This window comes from Lissotriton vulgaris, chromosome 4_1 (assembly GCF_964263255.1).
Source record: "Lissotriton vulgaris chromosome 4_1, aLisVul1.2, whole genome shotgun sequence".
NCBI classification, from domain to species: Eukaryota; Metazoa; Chordata; class Amphibia; order Caudata; family Salamandridae; genus Lissotriton; species Lissotriton vulgaris.
The window spans coordinates 1,557,107,678-1,557,123,347 of NC_141691.1; the positions used below are offsets into that span (position 1 = coordinate 1,557,107,678).

At 50.4% G+C, this 15,670-nt stretch overlaps 1 protein-coding gene and 1 non-coding gene across 3 annotated transcripts in view; one reads left to right on the top strand and one right to left on the bottom strand.

Moving 5' to 3' along the window:
- The window catches only part of NKAIN3 (sodium/potassium transporting ATPase interacting 3), a 2,330,126-nt gene that overhangs the window by 591,659 nt on the left and 1,722,797 nt on the right, over positions 1-15,670 (top strand). The gene's annotated exons all lie outside the window — the stretch shown is intronic.
- Positions 6,049-6,202, bottom strand: LOC147724237 (5.8S ribosomal RNA). The gene has a single exon (XR_015295519.1). It is a non-coding gene; the product is annotated as a 5.8S ribosomal RNA (ribosomal RNA).

A 15,670-nucleotide genomic window follows, 5' to 3' on the forward strand; every position in this document is an offset into this window, starting at 1 on the left:
TACTGGGAAGGAAACAAGCTACCGGGGACCGGTTTCTGGCATTTCAGCCGTCTTCGGCCCGGCTTGCTTGAATCCTGATGGTGCAATGAGCTAGGGACTCACATCTGAGTATACCCTTCCACGCTTATGGTGGACAAAAATGATTCAGAAAAGGGGGTGGTGATGAACAGAGTGTCTGAATTAAGCAGACCACTCTTACCCAGTCCAAAGATCAGGGCTTGATCCATCACCGTTTTTCAGCTCACTGCACCATCCCAGCTCAGAACTTGGCTATATGCAAATTAGTCTGACCCTGGCCCAGTGCATCATGGGAACAGGGCAGACCAAACTACCAAGCCAATTCTTTTTTCAGACACTCTGTTCATCACCACCCCCTTTTCTGAATCGTTTTTGGCCACTATAGGTATGGCAGGGTATACTCAGACATGAGTCCCTTTCTCACTGCACCATCAGGATTCAAGCAAGCCGGGCCGAAGGCTGAAATGCCAGAAACCAGTCCCCGGTAGCTTGTCTCCTTTCTGGTGAAGAATTGGCTTGGTAGTTTAGTCTGCCCTGTTCCCATGATGCACTGGGCCAGGGACAGACTGATTTGCATATAGCCAGGTTCTGAGCTGGGATGGTGCAGTGAGATAAATAACGGTGATGGATCAAGCCCTGATCTTTGGACTGGGTAAGAGTGGTCTGCTTAATTCAGACACTCTGTTCATCACCACTCCCTTTTCTGAATCGTTTTTGGCCACTATAGGTGTGGCAGGGTATACTCAGACATGACTACCTTTCTCACTGCACCATCAGGATTCAAGCAAGCCGGGCCGAAGAAGGCTGAAATGCCAGAAACCGGTCCCCGGTAGCTTGTCTCTTTTCTGGTGAAGAATTGGCTTGGTAGTTTAGTCTGCCCTGTTCCCATGATGCACTGGGCCAGGGACAGACTGATTTGCATATAGCCAGGTTCTGAGCTGGGGTGGTGCAGTGAGATAAATAACGGTGATGGATCAAGCCCTGATCTTTGGACTGGGTAAGAGTGGTCTGCTTAATTCAGACACTCTGTTCATCACCACCCCCTTTTCCGAATCGTTTTTGGCCACTATAGGTGTGGCAGGGGATACTCAGACATGAGTCCCTTTCTCACTGCACCATCAGGATTCAAGCAAGCCGGGCCGAAGAAGGCTGAAATGCCAGAAACCGGTCCCCGGTAGCTTGTCTCCTTTCTGGTGAAGAATTGGCTTGGTAGTTTAGTCCGCCCTGTTCCCATGATGCACTGGGCCAGGGACAGACTGATTTGCATATAGCCAGGTTCTGAGCTGGGATGGTGCAGTGAGATAAATAACGGTGATGGATCAAGCCCTGATCTTTGGACTGGGAAAGAGTGGTCTGGTTAATTCAGACACTCTGTTCATCACCACCCCCTTTTCTGAATCCTTGGTTTTAGGACATGCACCTGAGATATGAGAAATTGTTTCACAAACATCATTACAATACCTACATGTAGCAAATGCACGATTTCTTCCCCTGGTAATGGTTTCTCTGGTATATAAAACATTTGCTCTTAACATCAGCGCAGCTTTGTTCTGGTTTTCTTTCATTTTGTTATGCTTGCTGATCCAGAAGTTTGAGGTTGGATTACTTGCTAAGCATTTTATACCATCACCTTGGACAGGGAGATTTGCCCATTTCTCAAACTCTTCTTTTCTCCAATCATATGTTTCTAACAGATTCAAATCATAACTCAGAAAGCAACTGTCCAAAATGTTCAGTTTGTGTGTTTTGATTATGTTATCAATTTTTTCATTTATATTTTCTCCTACATACATGAATGAATGCGCTATGTACAGGTCTGGAGCTGCCCTGAGATACAATAAACTATTGACTTTATTGAGACCAATTTGTGTACATAGTTTTGGTATACTGAGGCCCCCAAATGATCTTTTCCAATATAGGAGACCATCACATGTGTATGCAGGAAGGTGTAGAAAGTGTTTGACATACTTTTTTATTGTTAGATCCAGAACATTCAACGTTTTTGCTTCTGTTCCTGTCATTTCTAATTTGAATGATAGTTTAGGTACCAAGTACTGGCACAGCATTTCAATTTTCTGCATGGGCTTAAGTGGTAGATTATCAAGTTTTTGAGCCCAATTGACAAGAGCCTCATTGATTTTGTTGTTGCTTGTAAGACCAGTGTGTGGATCAAAGTTCAATCCGAGGTATCTCTCACTTTCTCCTGGATGAATATTTTCAATATTTTCTTTTTCAAATTGCCATTGTTTACAGTTGTTAATTAATATTTTATCTTTATGGTGACTGATATAAAATCCAGGTGTCTTTTTTACATTCAGTTTTAAACCTGTAGCTTTACTGAACTTTTCAATGATCTTCAGATTTGTACTCATTCCTTCCCAGGTACTGCTGAGTACTGCGATGTCATCGGCAAAGGCGAGAGCGGTGATTTGCTCAATAAGACCATCTGATCCAAATGTGAAGCCCGTGCCATTTTTCTGAAGATCACAGATCAGAGGATCCATGGCAATGTTAAATAGAAGTGGGGATAAAGAGTCACCTTGTTTGACCCAAGATTTGATTGTTATTTCAGGAGTTGCTTCGTTGTTCTTTCCCTTGCAAGATGTTGTTGATTCAGTGTATAAATCTTTTATTATTTCTCTGATGTTTGATGGGACTCTTTGCCTTGCGAGACTCTGTATAATGTGACCATGGCTGACAGAGTCGAAGGCTTTTGATATATCAATGAACACAACTGCTAATGAGTGACTGTTTTTTCGTGCCCCTTTTATGATATTTTGCAGGAGAGTCAAATTCTCGAGACAGCCTGTCACCTTCATGAAGCCTTTTTGTCTCGTATTCAGTTCAACAACAAATTACTGTCTTTTAGTTCATATTTTTGTGAATAACTTCATGAATGCCATACCGATGGTAATTGGACGCCAGTTACTGATTTTTGTAAGTTTACTAATCTGTACATTCTTGGGTATCAAAATTGATTGGTTCTTTTTGATAATTTCTGGTACTCTTCTCATCAACAACCAAGACGATAGAACTCTGGGTAGCAGTCTTGGTTGCCTGCTGTGCACTTTATATAAGTCATTCAGACCTATCTTATCAGGACCCACTGCTTTCTTCAGATTAGAGCTCTCAAAGGCATGAGTTATTTCGAGCAGTGTTATTTCTTTGCAATGATGTCTAATTTCATAGTCCTCTGGTATCCGATCAATCGGCATGAATTTAGGGTTCTTCTTGTTTTCTTTTTCAATTATGTTTTTGTAGTATTGAAAGATTTCATCAGCACTGATTTGGCAAGTGGCATCTTCTGTCCCGTCAGTAATAATCCTGGCAATTTTCTTTTTGTCTTTTTTGAACATTGCCTGGTATTCTTCATAGCTGCCTTTTGCTTTTGCATAATTTTTCTTGTGCGTCCGATTAAGCCTTTTGTTTTTCTTGTCTTTTTTTGTTATCTTGTTTCCTACTGAGGCATTCTGGTGCTCATCTTGAGCAGAGTTCATAGGCTCATTATTGATTTCACTTGTTGGTTCATTTGTTGGTACACCTGCTAGAGCAGGACTTATATCAGTTGTGTTTTCTGTGATATAAGTCAGTACTTCATCCATCAGATCCATGGCAGCATCGTGCTGCTCTACGTTTTGAGTGTACTTCTCGATTTCTGATATTCTGTCTTCCAGTTCATCAAAGTTCTTGATTTTTTGCGCACGTTTTCGATTGATAAAGTCTCTGTGCTTTTCTGTTGTTACTTCCACTGTAACCTCTGGTTCATCGCAAGAGTCATTTTCAGAAACATTTGATGCTTGCAGTACATCTTTTGCGGATTGTTTGCTTTTATCTCTTTTATCCGTTTTTTTCTGAAATTTGTTTTCTGTTCTTGTTGTCAAAATGTGGAACCATCAGCGCATTAATATTCCTCTTATTTTCATACACTTTTTCCAATTCTGCTAGTAGCAGTATTTCTTCCTGTGACCATAATTTTGACGGTTTTCTGCTTGCTAAAGCTGCTAGTCTAGCCTCATTTTGCGCTCTTTTATGCGCATGCCGAGCATGTTGAGAAACACCAATTTTTGTTCCAAATCTGAGGTCACAGAAGCTGCAGAGGAATGGCAGCTCTCCTTTTTGAGGTCTTCCTTTACATTTGGCATAATGGCATGCAATATTGTGGTATCCGGCTTCTTTGTCACATTTTGAACAGTACGTTTTGAGATAGAAGCCTTTGTGCTTGTTGGAGACATGTTTTCTCAGTTCTTTAAAAGTTCCCATTATGTCTCCACACAAGTCACATTTATATTTTTCGTTTGGGTATTTCCAATAAGTGACTTTTTTTGTGTAATCACTTTTCTTTGTTACTACATCTTTGCTGACCTCGTATACATCGGGTAGATTTTAAAATTTTGCTGTACCAATGTCATTCTTGGCTGCAAACTTGATGGATTTGCTGAGGTCTACTGTTGTGTCTTCTTCTGCTATAAGGGGTGAACTAGGGCCTATATCGTGATCTGAATTGTTGTTATTCATTGCATTGTTGGAAGCTAGTGCTGGTTTGTCAAATTTGGTGAGGTGGTTTATGATTTCTGGGAAAGACAGCACCTCCCTATGCCATCTTAACGGGGTTTTTATTCTCCAGGAACTACCCCATCTGGAATTGGGTTCGTTTGCTTTGCCATTTCTCACTATCACGCTCGCTGCCATGATAGAACCTTGTTTGGCCTGTTTCTATATGCTTCTCTACACAGAGTCTAGCACTTCAGAGGCAGTTACCGGCGGGACCACTGGGAGGTAAAGGCCACTACAACCGAGAATAGGTTAAGAGAGTCATAGTTACTCCCGCCGTTTACCCGCGCATCATTGAATTTCTTCACTTTGACATTCAGAGCACTGGGCAGAAATCACATTGCGTCAACACACGCTTCGTGCCTTCGCGATGCTTTGTTTTAATTAAGCAGTCAGATTCCCTTGGTCCGCACCAGTTCTAAGTCAGCTGCTAGTCGCTGGCCGAGGCAGAACGCCGGCCCGTGCCCCCGGGGAGGGAGAACGGGGAGAGGCGACCACCGCAGCTAGGGTGATCCACAGGAAGGGCCCGGCTTGCGTCCAGAGTCACTGCCACCCCGGAGAGAGGCAGCTCATCCAACGGCAGTGCGCACCCAGCCCCGCTTCGCGCTCCAGCCCGACCGACCCAGCCCTTAGAGCCAATCCTTATTCCGAAGTTTCGGATCTGACTTGCCGACTTCCCTTACCTATATTGTTCCAACATGCCAGAGGCTGTTCACCTTGGAGACCTGCTGCGGATATGGGTACGGCCCGGCACAAGATTTACACCATCTCTCCCGGATTTTCAAGGACCAACGAGAGCTCACTGGACATCGCCGGAACCGCTACGCTTTCCAAGGCTCGGGCCCCTTTTCGGGGTGAACCCATTCCAGGGTGCCCTGCCCTTCACAAAGAAAAGAGAACTCTCCCCAGGGCTCCCGCCGGCTTCTCCGGGATAGTTTGCGTTACGGCACTGGAAGCCGGGAGGGCGCCTATCTCCGCTACTCGGGGTTCGGGGATCTGAACCCGACTCCCTTTTGATTGGGCGAGGGCAATGGAGACCTTCACCCGTCCCTTCTGAATGGAAGGGACGGGTGATGGACGCCAGGCCCCCCTGCTGCAGCAGGGGGGCCTGGCGTCCCAGCTGTGCGCGCCCTCTTTCCCCTGATCGCATCCGGAAGGGTTTCACCCTCCCCAGGAAGCCGGCTGCAGAGGTGGGCACCCGAAGCGCTTGTGCGCGGGCAGTCGGTGGGATACCTTAGACAGCCACACGCAGCACACAGCTAGGCACCCCGGGATGGGTCCTGGGATAGACTTGGCGCCAGGCCCCTTTCTCGGGGGCCAGGCGCACCGGCGGCACACCTCCGCGGCAGGACCCAGCGAGGGACCCTGAGACGGGCGATCGGGGGGACGACCTTGTGGGGGACGAAGGGGAAGCAGAGCTAACCCTACGACAGCCCCAGCCGCCTCCCAGGGAAAGCCCCGGGGCGATTGACGATCGAGCGACCCTCAGACAGGCGTAGCCCCGGGAGGAACCCGGGGCCGCAAGGTGCGTTCGAAGTGTCGATGATCAATGTGTCCTGAATTTCACACTAATTCTCGCATCTAGCTGCGTTCTTCATTGACGCGCGAGCCGAATGATCCACCGCCATGAGTCACGGGCAACTTTTTAAAAATGTTCACGGGCGCAGGAGAGGCGGGAGGAAGGCAACTCCGTCCGTCCGCCGCGGCAGGCGGCAGGCCCTCGAGTCGGACGGTCCGTGCGGGGTTGAAGCTCTTTGCTTGAAACAACAGCCGAGGCTGGCCAAGCAGTCCATCCCTAAATGGACCGAGAGTGCCCAATCGATCAGAGAGTACAGCCGGGGCATCCCCTGGCAGGCCACCCTGCACAGGGGGTATGCTGGCTTAGCATCCCCTGCCTGCCCGCTCCCGAGGCAAGCAGACTCAGAGAAAAAGGCCCATCGGCCTGGGTACTGCCTTCCCCGTCTCAGCATGGCCGGACCTCACGGAGGTTTGCCTGAGCAAACTCGGAGAAAAAGGACCATCGGCAAGGGGCTGAGAGGCAGGTGCGTACCCGGGCTCCTGGAGGCCCCGGCGGGTGGGCCCAGGTGCTGCCTTCCCCTGTTTCAGAATCGCCAGACCTCACGGAGGTCTGACTGACCCTCTCCCTAGTAATCCGGAGGAGAATTACCCCCCTTTCTTGTAATCCGTGCACTCGCGGTGACAGAGGCGACCCAAGGAGCGAAAGTATCTCACCTCCTGGAGCCCTCGCTGGGATCAGGGAGGCAAATGGCACCTCATCGGGACTTCCAGGGAAGCTCAGCCATCTGCTTGCCCCATAGGAAAGCATTGGGTGTGACCAATCTGCCGAAGGGTAAGGTGCGACCAGATGGCCGGGCATGAAAGGCAAGCCATCTTTTCGCTCTGTGCGCCAGCGAAAGAGTGAGCGGGTGCCTGGGCATAGGGGACCAGAGGCCCAGGGCCCTTGCTAGCCCCCAGCCATGGAGGCGGTGAGGTGGACCGGACAGGCCCTCCGACCCAGAGCCCGCGGACACCCGGAGAAGCAGAGAAGGTTTGCCCGGGACCGACGGACCCCGTCCTGGGCCTTTGGCGGTCCGGCAGCCGGGCGTCCAAAGGCCCAGGACGGGGTCAGCCGGCACCTGACCCGGGGCCCGACGGGGCCCCTGGACCAAGCCAGGGCTCCCAGGCCCAGAGGCGCAGGGGAAGCCACCCCAGGCTTGCCGGTCACCGTCTCGGGCACCCTGCCACACTGCAGGACCAAGGGCGGAGCCAGGGGCGAGGATGCCAAACTCCCTGGGGCCCTAAGGGGCCCCGGGTGGACCTCCTGAACCCAGCCAAGCAAGGGGAGGCTCCCCGGGCACAACAAAACTCCCGTCCTGGGCCTTTGGCAGTGCGGCAGCCAGGGGGACAGGGCCCAGGCCAGAGCACCCGACCCAGGGCCGGAGCACACGACCTGGGGACCGGCGGGCCCCGGAGTCGCAGGGGTAGCCTCCCCGGGCCTGCCAGACACCTTTCTGGGCACCCTGCCATGTGGCAGGACCGAGGACAGAGCCCAGGGAGGGGAGTCCACCCTCCCCAGGGCCCTCAGGGCCCCCGGATAGAGCTCCTGAACCCAGCCAAGCAAAGGGAGGCTCCTCAGGCCCAGAGGCGCAGGCGAAGCCTCCCCGGGCCTGCCAGACACCGTCCCGGGTACCATGCCACACGGCAGGACCGAGGACGGAGCCCGGGGCGAGGAGGCCACCCTCCCAGAGCCCTCTGAGACCCCGGATGGAGCTTCTGAACCGAGCCAAGCAAGGGGAGACTCCCCGGGCACAACAGAACCTCGTATTGGGCCTTTGGCAGTGCAGCAACCTGGGGGACAAGGCCCAGGGCTGGAGCACCTGACCTAGGGCTGGAACACACGACCCAGGCTCGGCGGGGCGCCTGGACCCAGCCAGGGCTCCCAGGCCAGGAGGCGTAGGGGAAGCCTCCCCGGGCCTCCCAGACACCGTCCTGGGTACCCTGCTACACGGCAGGACCAAGGATGGAGCCCGGGGAGGGGAGGCCACCCTCCCCGGGGCCCTCAGGGGCCCCGGTTTGAGCTCCTGAACCCTGAAAAGCAAGGGGAGGCTCCCCGGGCACAACAAAATCCTGGCAGGCCAGGGGACTGGGCCCAGGGCCGGAGCACCCGGCTAGGCCCCTGGACCCAGCCAGGGCTTCCAGGCCCAGAGGTGCAGGAGAAGCCTCCCCAGGCCCTCCGGACCCCATCCCGGTCACCCTGCCAGGTGGCAGGACCGAGGACGGAGCCCCGGGTGGGGAGGCCACCCTCCCCGGGGCCCCGGGGCCGGGCCCCAGGACCCTGACCATCAGTGGGAGTCTCCCTGGGCCCGACAGCCCCCATCCAGGGCAGCCTGCCACGCTGCAGGCCCAGGGACAGACCCAGGGCTAGGGCGGCATAATGGCCCGTCCATCTCCCGGCTAAGGCTAGGCCGAGAGGGGTCCCAGAGTACCCTGCCCCTAGTAATCGGGAGCAAGGCTACCCCTCTTTCTGGGAACCCGCATGCGCAGAGTAGCAGAGGGGACCCAGGGAGCGAACGTGCCCGATCTCCTGGAGCCCTGGCTGGGATCGGGTCGGGAATAGCACCTCATCGGGACTTCCAGGGAAGGTCGCCCCATTGGAAAGCATTGCATGCGACCAGATGGCCGAGGGGAGAGGTGCGACTAGATGGCTGGGACGAAAAGGTCTCCCATCTGCCTGCCCCGAGGCCTTCGCGGTAGGGCTCCTGCCTGCCCATGCAGGGCTCAGGGGCTCGGCTTCCCGGGGGCTCAGAGAGCCCGGCTGCTGGGCCTCAGGCACAGGTGGGGCTGCCGGGGCTCTCGAGCCCGTATACCCGGGACAGGACTGCCCGGGACCCATGGAGCCCGTACCGGGTACTTTGCCACACCGCGGGCCGGAGGAGGGAGCCCCGGATGCCTGGGAGGTGTTGCCCAGGCATAGCCCATCTGTTCCCCGGCAGAGAACCGCCAGCCCGGGAGGAGTGTCTGGGCATACCATGCCCCTAGTAATCCAGAGGAATGCTACCCCTCTTTCATGGAGCCCGCGTGCACAGAGTGATGGAAGGGACCCAGGGCGCGGAGGCGCCCGACCTTCTGGAGCCCTCTCTGGGATCGGTGAGGCAAATGGTACCTCATCGGGACTTCCAGGGAAGCCCGGCCATCTGATCGCCCCGTTGGAAAGCATTGCGTGCGACCAGATGGCCGAGGGTAAAAGTGCGACCAGATGGGTGGCATCGAAAGGACTTCCAGCTGTCCACCCGAGATTTCATGGGAGGGCTCCCACCCCGCCTGCCCTTGTAGGGCTCTGGGGCTGAAGGGCTCTGGGGCGGCTGGGCTCGGGGGCTGCAGGGCTCGGGGATGCAGGGCTCTGGGGCTGCAGGGCTCGGGGCTGCAGGGCTCTGGATCTGTAGGGCTCGGGGCTGCAGGGCTCGGGGCTGCAGGGTTCGGGGGCTGCAGGGCTCCTGGGCTGCAGGTTTCGGGGGCTGCAGGGCTAAAGGGCTCTGGGGCTGCAGGGCTCAGGGGGACTCCAAAACCCCACTCTGGATCTCAGGGATGGGGAGGCCCGCAAACGCCCCTGGGGCCCAGACGCCCGGGGTATGACTGCCCGGGAGCCTTGCAGGTCTCCGGGGCTCTGCACCAGTGACCCTTGTCCCGGGCAGATAAACTCTTGGCAGGCTGTAGGACGGGGCTCCCAAACCCAGGCCCTGGGACCGGTCCCTGCTTTCCAACCCAACCAGTCCGGGGGGATCAGGGAGTCTGGCTGGCACGAGGGACCCCTGTCCCGGGCACACAAGCCTCAGGATGTGCCCTCATTTTCCACACATTTATTCCAAAATTCTGCGTAGTGTGCGTAGTGGCGCTACGCAAACTACACCCAGCCCTACCGTACACCACTGATTAGCCTTGTAATACATCACTGTTAAAAAAGCTGTAATGTAAAGGCCCTTATGAGAAGACCGAAGACAGCTATTTGGTAAGCAGTGAATGTGCGTTGCCCACACGGCTCACTCTTCAACCTGCCCACAAGCAGTGGTGGCTACCAGAGGTTCACAGTTGATAAACCCACTCACAGTCATTTACTACACACTACACTCCTCAGAACGGGGATTATCAGTGTATTCACCCATCTGTGCCCAAAGTCAGTCATGAGAGGTCTCGGGGCTGCAGGGTTCGGGGGCTGCAGGGCTCCTGGGCTGCAGGTTTCGGGGGCTGCAGGGCTAAAGGGCTCTGGGGCTGCAGGGCTCAGGGGGACTCCAAAACCCCACTCTGGATCTCAGGGATGGGGAGGCCCGCAAACGCCCCTGGGGCCCAGACGCCCGGGGTAGGACTGCCCGGGAGCCTTGCAGGTCTCCGGGGCTCTGCACCAGTGACCCTTGTCCCGGGCAGATAAACTCTTGGCAGGCTGTAGGACGGGGCTCCCAAACCCAGGCCCTGGGACCGGTCCCTGCTTTCCAACCCAACCAGTCCGGGGGGATCAGGGAGTCTGGCTGGCACGAGGGACCCCTGTCCCGGGCACACAAGCCTCAGGATGTGCCCTCATTTTCCACACATTTATTCCAAAATTCTGCGTAGTGTGCGTAGTGGCGCTATGCAAACTACACCCAGCCCTACCGTACACCACTGATTAGCCTTGTAATACATCACTGTTAAAAAAGCTGTAATGTAAAGGCCCTTATGAGAAGACCGAAGACAGCTATTTGGTAAGCAGTGAATGTGCGTTGCCCACACGGCTCACTCTTCAACCTGCCCACAAGCAGTGGTGGCTACCAGAGGTTCACAGTTGATAAACCCACTCACAGTCATTTACTACACACTACACTCCTCAGAACGGGGATTATCAGTGTATTCACCCATCTGTGCCCAAAGTCAGTCATGAGAGGTCAGACACCGTCAGTTTGTGGGGTGCACCCCTCCCCATTATGTCTGAATAGGTGTCAGAATGCCCGAAAGGTTATTGCAGGGGAAGTTTTACTAATTGGCCAATACCTCCCCCATGCCATACAAAAAATATAATACCCTTCAGAGCTATCCAGTTGTAGTGATGAATCTATGATACTGTCACAGCTAAAGTACCATAAATGCTTGGAGCTTTAAACCTAAAGCGAACTCATACCTGCATAGCTACGAGTCTATTTTTGTAGAAGGGATTTAATATTTGAAGGTGTAAACTTAAATCTAAAGACTGTGTTCAACCAGAGGAGCACTGTGTTGAAGCAGCCACTTGAAGTGGGCTGACACTGCCTTTGAGAGCTTAAGGTTGTTTTTTTTGCAGATAAGCACGGTTTAGGTCCTTGGCATCCCACCTATGTTTCTTCTACTGACTGCGACCAGGTGAGGGAAAGGTTTGGCGAGCACCGTTCTCAGGCTGGATCAACACACAGTATATTCTATTCAATACAGCACATCAATGGACGGGTTTGGCTTCTTACGTCAGCCCATCGATTACTGTGGTAGGTTTGTCAACTTATAGGTGCTGTTTCTGTTCTTTCGCTCTCCAATTTCCAAAAATAGGAACTAGTACTATTTAACACAGAACAACATGACCAACTAGTTGGCAATCTCTAACCAAATCTTTTTCTTGCAAATAGCCAGATTGGTGGTTCAGAGGACTAATGTATCTAAAATAAGGATCTGTGTTTGCCCCATGATCCCAGCTTCAAATCTAAGACCGTTCATTTTGACTCTCATCCTTCTGAGAGCAATAAAGTGAGTCTATTGCATGAAGTAGCAATATACGTTTATTATTTGCATAAACAAATACAAAGAGAATGAGCTCTGGAAACCAGCTACTCCAGCCGACCAAATGGCGAGCTGATGTGACAGATACCAAAAAGAAGACTTTCATCAACAGGAGCTGGAAAGAAGGCAATGAAAGGTGTTCAAATGGTGGCTTTTGAGGGCTGCTGTGTCCAAAAAGAAATCCCACACTTGTACCGAAGACTTCAGTTGGGGTCAAGACCAAAAAAACCTCCCAAAAGAAGTGCAGAAAAAGACACAAACTATTGCACTTTGGTTAATATAAAGCCTAAATGGACTCCTACTAGACCCAGAGAGTAGAAGACTCCTGAAGGTCATATTCCCAAACATAACCTTAATACAATAAGAATGGAAAGAGGACTACAGAAGTCCAGGGTGATAGAACACTCAAAGCCTGAATTATGAAAGATAATCCACTGGACAGCCTCTGCCATTTGAGCCATACCCTCTTAATATACAGATAAAAAGAGGAAGCTGCTGGAAATCCTCTAGGAGAAAATCAGGGAAGAAGAGGGGACGGGGAGCAATCAGGATAACTCATTTCCCAGCAATCAACAGTTGCAAGAGAAAATGAAACACCCTGTCTGCTTTCAGCAGATGACCATCAAAATTACCTTCACCAGGTATGAATAAGCATGAAGTTATAGGTCCTATAAGGGGTTTTCTATTTTATGCAAAAATGTAACGCGTTTCGAACCCCCTAAGTGTAGGGGTTCTCCTCAGGACCAAAAACGATCTCTTCGGTCTCCTGTGTTTGTGAACACTTACACTAGGGGGTTCGAAACGCGTCGACCTTGATGGTCCAGTGTCATATATATAAAAATTGCAAAAAAAGAACAAGTTGATATCTTCCAACATTGAATAAGCTTCTGTTACGAGCAATGCTTGCACTCACTATTGGTTTATGTAGAATACAGTTTTTTATATATATAATATTACTGACACGGACTGTTACCTCAGTGGTATTTGTTGTTTATTGTAATACTCTTTTGTAATGTTTTCTTTGTAATGTATTGTTTGTTTAGGTTGTTTTTGAATATAAAAGCTATGCACGAGGAGTGAAAGTATCAGTGGGGCTGAGTAAATATATTTTTTCCTATTGTAAATATGTGTATATAATGTTTCTTTATATTTTGTATATACTTTTGGTATGCACACAAAAAAGTATCTTTCAAAAATAAGAACATCTTTAAACAACGCTTGAAAATAAATTTGAGATAATGCGTTTATAGACTGTCATGTTTTATTCTTAACAGTTTCTTTGGTATTTACTGATAAAGTTAGTCCAGTATTGGCACCTGTTTTGTTTATTCAGTAACTTGATGAGTGGTCACCATGTTTCATACGCCTGCTCAGCAAGCATTTTTAATTTTCAGAATCAAACTCCCAAAGTAGGAATTTGTTTTTGAAAAGTAAAACACTTAATGGTGCTGACACCCTGGGATCAGGTTTGAGTCATTTGAATTTTTTTCAGTTTGGGAGCACAAGGCTTTTTCTGGTGGTGCCGAAGAAGAAAAGAATAAATTAGAATTGCTACCCAAATAAGGGTGGATTGTCTTTGGTACTTAGAATTACTTCCTGGTGTTTGTGGGGTCCTAAGTTTAAGGTTACTACAGGCAGAGTCAACAGGGACTCTCAATGCAGCAGACAAAATTACAGTTTACTGGATAGGGTGCTAAGGCACATTTATTGTGGACTACCCTGTATACCAAACTATATAATAAAAGTATATCCTTTGTGCCTTCAGATGTGCGGTTCACAATATTGTTAAGTTGCATCTTCTAATATGGCATGCAGAAATATCATCTTGCATACTTATTGTATCCGAAATTTCATTTATTAATATATTGCTTCATTCGTTCTAGAGTTTTTGCTATTACACCAAATATGCTAATTTTTTGTTGTCAATATTTAGGACCTGATATTTATGTCAAGCAACACTTTGATAAAACACTTGTTGGCTTTCTGGATTGCTCCACCTTTCAATCTAAGGCCCAGATCTCTCCATGTGCTGCCACAGATGAACAAGCAGCCATGGCAGAGATATCTGGTGCATTGCATTAGATGTTGAAGACCAACATCTTCTGTACCCGAATATCAACACTGCACAATCCTGCCCCTAAGGACCAGCTAAGAGGGCTCCTGGAAGCCCTCCATGAGGAGCTGTGTCATCTAGGTGGCATATGTTTGAGCTGTCAAGAATAGATTCAAGCCAGTATACCTCTGGTATAGCCTAGCGTCCAGGGCACAAGTCCTAAAAAAAGAAGTGGGGGGACTAACAATTCAATCAGTATGCAAGTGGCATCATGGCGTATGACATTGCGGCGTGTGACATCAGAGAGCGTGACATCACAGGAAGTGGGATCACAAGCAGTGACATTAGCTTTTAAGCCCTCACATATATGTTTAGCAGGCCGATCATGAGTACATTGGAGCACATTTTGAGTATACTTCCAAAGCCTCCTGATTTAGGCAGAAGATTCACTTTTGTGAGCTTCACATTAACTAATGGTGCCTTTTGTCAGTGTGAAACTTCCCCTACCCATAGTGCTTTAAAATACAAAAATAGTGATATTTAAATGATTACAACGTGCCTTCTCAGGGGTAGTAAGCGCTATATAAATGCTATTTATTTTGTGCAAATACTTGGAAAGATCGACACACCAGCTGTTCTTACAGTGCATACATAGCTTCTAAACAGAGCCTGAACAAAGTGAAAAGATGCCTCTCTTAAGTATGTAGGAAGTGCTAACAAGGTGTGAGCCTTTGTTTCCCCACTGCTGCATTTGCTTTTAGGTGTGAGGCTCCTGATGGCTGCAAGCCAGAAGATTCGAACAAAAGGAGGCCTGAACACCCCTCAAACTCGGCCTTTGTTATGAGCCCAGCAGGATTCAGAAATAACAGCTCCCCATCCTGTCCCCGCTTGCACGTTCTTGCGGATCAAAAGCAGATAACAACATGCAGGCGCTACTGAAAGTGTCCCGGTGTTTGGGATGAATTCAGCATCTTTTTTAGTGGGGTTCAACTTCTTGGCAGGGTGGATGGCATCCAACCTGTAAAAAAAGTGGGTGGACGCCATCCACCCGCGTGTACCCCCGACTCGTACCCTGCTAGCGTCCCCGCAGCAGGAGAAGCATTTTTAGGAGTAATGGTCCCGTGACCAACAAGGTCCCCATCTGAGCAGTCTTGGGAGGCTCACTTTTGGCCCTTCCATAGGATTAAAGTGAGACATGAATTTGAGGGTGATCAACCTATCCAAATCATGCCATTCATGCATAAATTACGAGCCTCTTGACCTTTAAATGTATGGGCAGCTAGGCCAGAAGAGGTGTCTCAAGCTATCCAAACAGGACTCTTATGCTCCTGCTCAAGGGCTTGGGATCTGAAGACAAAGGCTTTCCGGAAGCAAAAACAGGTGATGGGTTGTACCTTCTTACTGTACTTGCCATTTGCATTAGGGACCTTCATCCTCTTCCTCAGTGTTATACTATGGGGAAGGGGAAGGCGAGGAGGACAGAGAATATGAAGAAGAATCAAAGGAAGATGAGGAGGGGCCAGACCCATGGACATGCCTTGCTTACCCACTGTCCTGAAGCCACCTCTTGAAATTCCATTCAGAGCCCATGCTCTTGTTCTCCTAAGGACAAGCCCCCTGCTTTTTATGCAAATCCCAGTTATTACCGGTCCGAAAACAGCAGACCACTTATTTCCAGGAATGGTGTCCTCCTGGGGACCATCAATGCAGCACGCTCTGTGGGGCAAATAGTTGTATTTATAGTGTTTATCTATTTGCTGTTTAAACTGATCTGCC